We start from the raw sequence: 9004 nt of genomic DNA, 5'->3' as shown, positions 1-9004 counted from the left end.
CGTTTTTGCCCACTTCTCCATTTTGGTTTCTTCATGCTACTATTAAAAAGTTGGACCCACTCTTAAATTTTGCCTCACAATGCCCCGTGTGTGTCTTTTAAATATTTGCAGATACCCAGATTTTATATCCTAAATTTTTATATTCTCTCATACTCCCATAAGTGTTGATATTGTTTTACTTAATGGTATTTTGAAGCTAAATATGTCACAGAGAAAGTGTGATTTTAAAAGAAAGAGATTTGAAAATATAGTAAGGCTCAATGACTAGTAAAATCTGTAGGTGCAGGAGAATTGACAAATAGATTCTATAGGAAATGTGACCACAGTGAGAGTATAGATGAGGTTCTTTCAAAGAGTGCATGTTTTGCACTCTTTAGTAGTTAATAAGAAGAAAAAAAGGCTCAAGGTCATTTTAAAGTCTATTAGTTTAATGGAAAGTTAGATAGATAAATGAAATATGGTATTTTTCCCCTATTTTTTTTCCTACCATAAAAGGTAGGTTATGTTTACCTATTCTGTGCAAGAATTCCAGCATAGCAATGAATAACTGCATGCATCAGACTAAATGCACCATTCAGGTATTTTTCTTTTATTACTCAACAGTCTGTAATTTGGGATTTATAATTTATCTGTCATATAAATTTTTCAAATTGAGCAGGACAAAACAATTTATGTGCTAAATGTGTAAACTATTCATTAAAGATGAAGGAATTTCAAATTGAAACAGATAGCAAATTGCTGAAATCCCATACATATTTACCTGAAGTTTAAAATGTACTGGACATTGAAGTTACAGAAGATTTTTTTCTCCGTTCTTAATGTTTTTGAACTTTGCCAGATTTTCTTAGGGAGCACATTTACTTTCATATTCAAATTAACAAACAATATAAGAGTATAGAAAAATAAAAAAATGCTTTCACATAAAGATTTGCAATTCATGTTGCTTCACCTTTTTTGGAGGTATGCTAGGATCTCAGTAGTGAGTCAAATCAGCAATGGGTGGGGCCAAAGGTGCTGCTCACCAGCTGTTCAAGTTGGGTGGTGGAAAACTCGGGTACTGTCCACAGAGGAATTAATATGCTGTCACTCATCCATCATTCAACAACTATTTATAGAATGCCAACTTTGTGCAAAGCATTGCATGAGGGTCTAGGCAGCCAAGGACGAACTCCAAAATGGAGCTTCAGTTCTGAGAGATTTCTTTAGTTAGCATTATGATAATTTCTGCAAAGAAACTATAAGATTCTAAGACAGTTTATAATAGCAGAACCTGGCCAGGTCAAAAGGTGGGGAAACTATAAAGGGAGGCTATGAAGAGATGACATACAGTCTGACATCTGAGGGTGAGCAAGAATTTTCCAAGCATGAGGGTGTAGGAAAGGGAGCATTCTAGGAGGAGGGAATGGCTTGTGGGAAGTCCTACAAATAGGAAAAAGTTTGTCAAGATCAAGAAACTGGAAAACCATTGTGGCTGCAGCTAGGAGAATGAGGGGGTTAACTGTTGTGAGGTTTTACAATTTATTTACATTTAAAAAAACCAAAAACATGCTGGGTTGGGTACAGTCCCAAAACACTTTGGGAGGCCAAGGCAGGAAGATTGCTTGAACCCAGAAGTTCAAGGTCACAGTGAGTCAAGATCATGGAGCTGCACTCCAGCATAGGCAACAAAGGGAGACCCTGTCCCAAACACAACAAATAAAAACAAAAAATCACTCTGACCAAAGAGTCAAGGTGGGATGCAGGAAAGCCCTCCCTGTAGGAGGCCTCTGTCACAGTTCAGGTGGGAGAGAACAGTGGTTTGTGTGATCCTGGGGCATCAGGCTTGGGACATAATAGAAAATTACCAGAGATAACAAAGGTGGTAGAATTGAGACAAATTGCTGCTTGGTTGGTTATGGGAGACAGGACATTGTTAAGAATGACTCTCATTAGCTGGCTTATATAAACAGCCAGGATGCCACCCCTCATGACACCTCTCCTAAGTGGGCAAATCAAGAACACTCATTATCATTGTACAGGTTTGCAAATAAATCAAAGAATCCAGTGGCAGTTCCATTTATGCTGTCATGCCAATTCTTCTTGACTGCTATCTGAATCAATGTTTGAATTATGAAAACAGTCATTGTCGTTCAGATTCTGCCTTCTAAAAGGAAGCCTGTTAAAGAACTCTGTTTGTTTCAGGGTTTTCTGTTTGAATGTCCCTAGTAGCACTTGAAATGTCGGTGAGATATTATTTTGCTATTGACATTTCAGGCTCCAAGTTAATGACTATCTGTCAGGTATGGCAGTGTACTCAGAGAACTGTTAACTGTTTCTGACTAAGGGGAATTCAGCTTAAAAAACATATAATGTAATTTAGATGTTCTGTTCAGGACATTTCTTTGGGTTGTGTTAATATTTAGTTTCTTATTCTGATGGTGTTGTTTGCCCTCTGTATTGATTATGTTTAACTGTTTTATATAAATGACTTCATCCCTAGCAGGAATTCCCGAAGAACAGTACAGCATATACTATATTTAGAGGTCTCAGGAATGCTGTTTGTGTTCAAGTGCTCAGCTTTAATTTTTTTCAGAAATCACCTCACATTAGGGGTCAATTGAAAGAGACACATTGGACTTATGGTATTATCTTCTTTGTATGAAAAAATTACTGGGGGAAAGTAAGTAGAAATTTGGCACAGCCTGGCTAAGCCATGGCAGGTATTCATCATGGTTAAAAATCCCAAATTCTAAATATCTAGGGAATCTACCTTGAGAATGAAAAAAAAAAAATTCAGATAGCATATTTCAATTCAATTCAGCCTTTTTTTCTTTCTTTGTTTTTGTTTCTGTTTTTTTTTTGAGAGAGAGTCTCATTTTGTCACCCTACGTAGAGTAATGTGGTGTCACAGCTCACAGCAACCTCAAACTCATGGGCTTAAACGACTCTCTTGCCTCAGCCTCCCAAATAGCTGGGACTATGAGCACCCTCCACATTGCCCAGCCATTTTTAGATACAGGATCCCACTCCTGTTCAAGCTGGTCTCCAACTCCTGAGTTTAAGCAGTCCACCTGCTTCAGCCTCCCAGTGTGTCAGGATTAACATGTGTGAGACACCGCACAGGCCTCTTTGGCTTCCTTTTATCCTGAGTTCTTTTTAATCTCTAAAGGACTATTTAAGTACTTAGGATTTACGTTATCCTATTAAAAATTAGGTTTTTGATATGACTTGAGATAGACCCATCTTGTTTCTTTCTTGTCTAAATTCAGCATTGTATTTTTTTTTTTTGCCTTTTTTACTGTATAGGCAAGAATGCTCTTTTTTCTCCCTTAAAAATGAACCAATTATAATTTTCCATTTGAAAATAAATTTTATCATACACAATTCCCTGTTTTCTAGGTCATTCATTTTCCTAAACAACTCAAGATCTCACTTAGAATTTTGTTAGCAGCTCCAAAGTATGGTACACTGTAATTTTCTGGGGGTTTTTTTGTTGTTGTTTGTTTTTGAGACAGAGTCTCACTTTGTCACCCTCGGCAGAGTGCCATGGCTCACAGCAACTTCAAATTCTTGGGATAAAGTGATCTTCTTGCCTCAGCCTCCCCAGTATCTGGGACTACAGGTGCCCACCACAATGCTCAGCTATTTTTAGAGATGGGTCTCACTCTGACTCAGGCTGGTTTCAAACTTCCAAGCTCAAGCAATCCACCCATCTTTGCCTCTCAGAGTGATAGGATTACAGGTGTGAGCCACTGCACCCAGCCTTGTAATTTTCCTTGAAGGTGAAAAGCAATAAGTACAGGGCTAAGTTCATCCTTTGGCCTGAGGCTATTATGCCAAAATCCTAAAAATTGAGTGTTATCATGTTATTTCAACTAATCCATAGTGCTGACCTTTTCCTCCACCAAAGAATATCTAGAGACTTCACATGTTAATCACCATAACCTCTGATTCTTAAAGACAGAAAAGCAATAAAGACAGCTATAAAAATCACTTCTTATTCAAATATTTAAGTTCACAGTCTTGTTTTTGCATGATTGCTTTATTTTTTAAAAGGCATTTCATAACTGCAGAAGTATAGAGATGTCAATTTGATCAAAACATCAATAGAAGATTTTTTTTGCTGAATGCTGTATGAATATTATCACAATATATTTATTTTTATTGTTGATAAAAAATATTTTGCATTTCATAGAGAACAAGCTGAAATCTGCATCATGACTTGACAGTTACATAGAGGTTTACGGTATGTCCATCTCAACAGCGTGGTTCTGGGGCTTGGGGACCCACATACACACAGGCAGGAGCTCTGAGGGAAGAAGGAGGCACAACAGGAGTGTCCCAATACTTTCTCAAAGAAAAGAAAGTAGAGCATTCTGAGTCCCTGAAAACCTGAGCAGATGGAGCTTCTGAAACAAATACTATACTGTGAGCTCTTGGGGAAGGGGCAGGAAAACGGGCAGGAAAAGGACATTGATAAATAAGGAGGCATTTTCTTGAGGCAAGGAATGGAATGAGGAGAGAAGCTTACTATTTTTTTTTTTTTTTTGAGACAGTGTCTCACTGTCTTGTGCCCAGTACAGTACCATGGCGTCATAACTCACAGGGACCTCAAACTCTTGGGCTTAAACAATTCTCTTGCCTCAGCCTCCCAAGTACCTGGGACTACAGGCACCCACCACAGCACCTGGCTATTTTTTTGTTGCAATTGTCAAAAAACTGGCCTTTTAGCCCAGGCCAGCTAAAACAAACCCACCAGCCTGAGTATATGTGGCCGGGCACCCTACCCACTGAGCTACAGCTGCCTATTTTTTAATTGTTGGGGATTCGTTGAGGGTACAAAGAACTAGGTACACTGATTGCATTTGTTAGGTAAAGTCTCTTATTATTGTGTTTCATCCCCAAGAGGTATGTCACACCCAATGCCCTCAGCCCCAGGACCTGATACTCAAAGGAAATCATGTCCAATCTTGAATCATTCCCCAGTTCAAAAACAGGTGCTAGTACCTCTAGAACCAGACCATGAAGCTTTCATACTGATCATTCCTGAGTCCCTGATCTATGCCCCGTAGCACATTAAAAGGGATGAGGGGAAGGTCAGAGGTAGTGACTGTATTCTTTGGAAATAAAAAACATAATTCACATTAGGGACTGATAAAAACCCAATGGCTGGGAAAGACCACAGTTCAGACAGACTTGGTGAAGTAGGGACTATAGGAGAAAGTTCAGAGCATCCATAGATTGAGGCACAGTAGATACAGAAAGTGTAGAAGGAGGTGAGTAATAAAGTTGTGAGAAGCAGTGTACTCTCAGTCCTTAATTTTAATGGAATAATTTTTAAAAAATCAAATCAAACACTGGGTGCCAGTCACAACAAATTCTATGTCTTTCTGGTGACCTGATAGCATAAAAAAATTGCCAAGGCATGTCGAGGTAACCAATTGGTTTTGCTAGGAGGTGTTCTGTGCATGAGAGAGGGCCAAGGGGCTTGGTACAGCTGACAATCCAACACTATTCCTATTGAGAGAGGGCAGAGTACTGGGTGTTGGCCTACTAAGGGCTGAGCAGTGTAGACACAAAGGCTTCTACATGACTGAAGATTCTCACTCTGGTAATGAGTTGGGGGGCAGCCCAAACCTAGCCCATACCACATGCATTAGTCCTGGTCACTTTCAGTTGATGGGCTGGGGAAGGGAGCTGGTTAGGGAAGACCTCAAATGTATTATCTGTGACTCAGACACAATTTAATATTAAGTATTGAAAGGCCCCCTGAAGCAAAACATGAGTATAAAGGAGTATTATTTTTTGGTTTTCAGCCTGACTTGAAGTCCACAAACTTCATCAGATCATCTGTGCTTATGAACTTGGGTCTTTGAGTCTTTCTAGAGAGAAGCCAAGGGCTCAGCTCCATGACATCCAGTGCCTGTGGCACCCCAAACAGAACCATGTAGTAATTCATGTCTGTCATGCCATAGTATTGGAGCAGCAGCCCACTGTGAGCATTGACCTGGCTTTAAGGGGATATTGAGTACATCTTGTACAGTTGGGCAATAAGCTTAAACAGGGGATCATTAGGCAGGTATTTCAAAGCAAACTCTCACTGACAGGTACATTTGGGTCAGTCTTCCTTAGTACTGCACAGTCATAGCTGGAGACAACCTGCCCTGAGTTAAGTGTAATCCAGATGAAGTCTTGGCCACAAACACATCTTTGCCAACTTTTCTCTGCAGTTGCATTAGCCAGACAAGCACTTCCTCACTTGCAGGTCCATGAATCGGCCTCACTAGCCCATTCATGGATGCTGCAAAGTCCATGTAAAGGTCTGAAGGGGCATTACCCACCAAGTAGCTGGTATGGGAACTAACACTGCCACCTTCTTGGTCACTGTGGATGGTGAGGTACATGTGCATAAGCTCAGGGAACTGAGTACAGCCTAACATGTTTGTGAAACTCAGTCTAACTCAGTGTCAATGGCCCCCATACTGCTGCCCTCCTGGTGGATTCTGGAAGGATCTGTGCTGCAACACAAGGTAGCTTTGCAATGAGATGCATTCAGTCTTCATAAATCAATTCCCAGCACTTGCTTGGTTGATACCCTCTGCATATGTTTCAGCAAAGTTAGTTTCACCATTAAGTGCTATAATGGCTGCTTGAGCTGAGACATGAGGTGTAGATACACAGAAAAATCATCCAAGCATAGTGACCAGATGAGAAGGCAGAGCTGTCCTCTTTGCCCACTCCTTTGAGAACCAATCTACCTGTTTCTCCTTTGGGATTCTTCCAGCTACCAGCAACCAAAATAAGCAAACCTTAGCATAGGCAACAATTTCTGGCAGTCAAGGATGCTATGACCTTAGAAATGGATGCCTTCATCAAGGTCAAGTATATGATGTTTCATATACTGATCCGTTCATGACTTTCATTATACATACATACATACATACAATGACATACATTATACATTATATCCACAGTGATTGGTCTACCACCATCTTGCCATGTTGCTGTCTGAAGGTCTTAATTCTGGCCTGCTCCTTAGGTATCAGGTCAGCCAATATGTCTTTCAACTTCATGGAGGAAGCACTGGCCTGCTAGGCAGCAAGAACAAGACAGGACGCATTCTTCACTCCCAAGACCCAGGCAGCCACAGTGAGTAAAGCCGTGGCAGGCCAACTCCGAGATCTGATGGGGAAGGAAGGCAGAGAGCTGCCATAAGAATGGGAACTGTGGTGCCAATGGGTAGGGAAGGTTGAAAGGAGACAGCTCATAGTAGCTCAGTGGTTAGGGCACTGGCCACATACATCGGGGCTGGTGGGTTCGAACCCTGCCCAGGCCTGCTAAAGGACAACAAAAACTACAAAAAAAAAAAATAGCTGGGTGTTGTGGTGGGCATCTGTAGTCCCAGGTACTTGGGAGACTGAGGCAAGAGAATCCCTTAAGCCCAAGAGTTTGAGGTTGCTGTGAGCTGTGGTGCCACAGCACTCTACTGAGGGTGACCTAGTGAGACTCCATCTCAAAAAAGAAAAAAATGTAGGCATTTTTCAGTAGATGGGGCACTAGATTGGCAATAAAGGGCTCCAAAATTCCAACTTCACTTATGCTACTGATTGGCTGTGTGTGGTGAGTAAACTATTTGGTATTTCTTTGCCTCACTCAAGCCTTTGGCCTTATAAAATATAAAATAGAATGAGAGTTCTACATAGGCAGACAAGTCCTTATTGTTTAATTTGAGTAATTCTTGGTTCCATGGCTAGTTTTTATTTAATAATAAAGCCCTGTTGGGGCAGTGCATCAATAGTATCTCCTCCCTTCCCTCCTCTAAGCACCACACTGCACACTCCAACCAGGGGTGGGAAACCTTTGGCCCCAATGCCACATGTGACCCTATGGATCCCCAAGTGCAGCCTCTTGACTGAATCCAAACTTCACAGAACAAACCCCTTTATTAAATTACAGATCTGTTCTGTAAAATTTAGATTCAGTAAAAAGGCCACACTGCAAGATCCAGAAGGCCACATGTCACCCTAGTGTCTCCCAAACAAGAGTTTTTCTATGACCAATAGAACAATAACAACTATCCTTGGAACCAAATGGGTGGATAACTCAAATATTATGTTATTTTTGCATATTTATTCAAATAGTACCCACGTGTCTTTTCTCAAGTTAGGCTGCCCAAACATATAGATGATTTCAGAGGACAATAAAGAGCTATAAAGGAGTGAAAAGAACGCCATAGAGATGGCCAAATCGAATCATGAGAAAAAATTTAAGAACTAAAATTCTTTTTCCCACAGAATGGAAAGCTTATACCCCAAATAAGGGGTACGGATGAGCTTATTGTAACCAGCTTCAATTGCTGGAGAGATAGAGGATAATGACTTTGATCCTTATTCCACCCTTGGTAGAGTGCCATGGCATCACAGCTCACTCTAGCCATCTGAACCTGAAAAGAGGACAAGAGTAGTAGTCATGAAAGAATTTATTACATTAGATACAAGCAGAGAGGTCTATTAAGATGCTGGGAAGGCAGTTTCCCTCTCTGCTCTGCTCTATCCTGATCTGTTACAGCTATCTCAGAGTCAGACAACTGGACTGTCCCTTCAGAGTTCATCAAGACCACTTGCTTCCCAGAGAAAAGCTTTCTCACCTAAGTCTTAAGTGTCTCCTGAAGAAAGGCTGTAGCTCCTTCAGTGTCTTATTTCAGTCTCTAAATTCTTGCAACAAGAACATATGAATGCAGAATAGAAACCCCACTATGCAGTTAGGCTCATTTCCTCTTTCCTCTGGGAAAAGGAAATAGATGATCACTATCTCTTGTGACATCCCGAACATACTAAATTCCTATACTATTGTCTTTCTTTGCTTTTCTTTCCCCCACCTAGTTCTCACTAGGTCTGTTTCCCAAAGCCTGAATTATTGTTCTTGCCCCTCTGGTTTTATGGTGAATGATAATCCCGACACCTCCTGACCTCAAAAACTAAAGATTTCTTGGCCTTATCTTTGTATTAAAAATTTAAATGGGCTC

At 40.6% G+C, this 9004-nt stretch overlaps 1 pseudogene; it reads right to left on the bottom strand.

Annotated features, from left to right (window-relative positions):
• Positions 1 to 5791: 5791 nt before the first annotated feature.
• Positions 5792 to 9004, bottom strand: part of LOC111724550 — a 33390-nt pseudogene continuing 30177 nt past the window's right edge.

Source organism: Otolemur garnettii, unplaced genomic scaffold (assembly GCF_000181295.1).
Source record: "Otolemur garnettii isolate 467f Iridium unplaced genomic scaffold, OtoGar3 scaffold00024, whole genome shotgun sequence".
Classification (NCBI taxonomy): domain Eukaryota; kingdom Metazoa; phylum Chordata; class Mammalia; order Primates; family Galagidae; genus Otolemur; species Otolemur garnettii.
The sequence above is the reverse complement of the archived record's forward strand: the minus strand, read 5'-3'. Positions and strand labels throughout refer to the sequence as shown.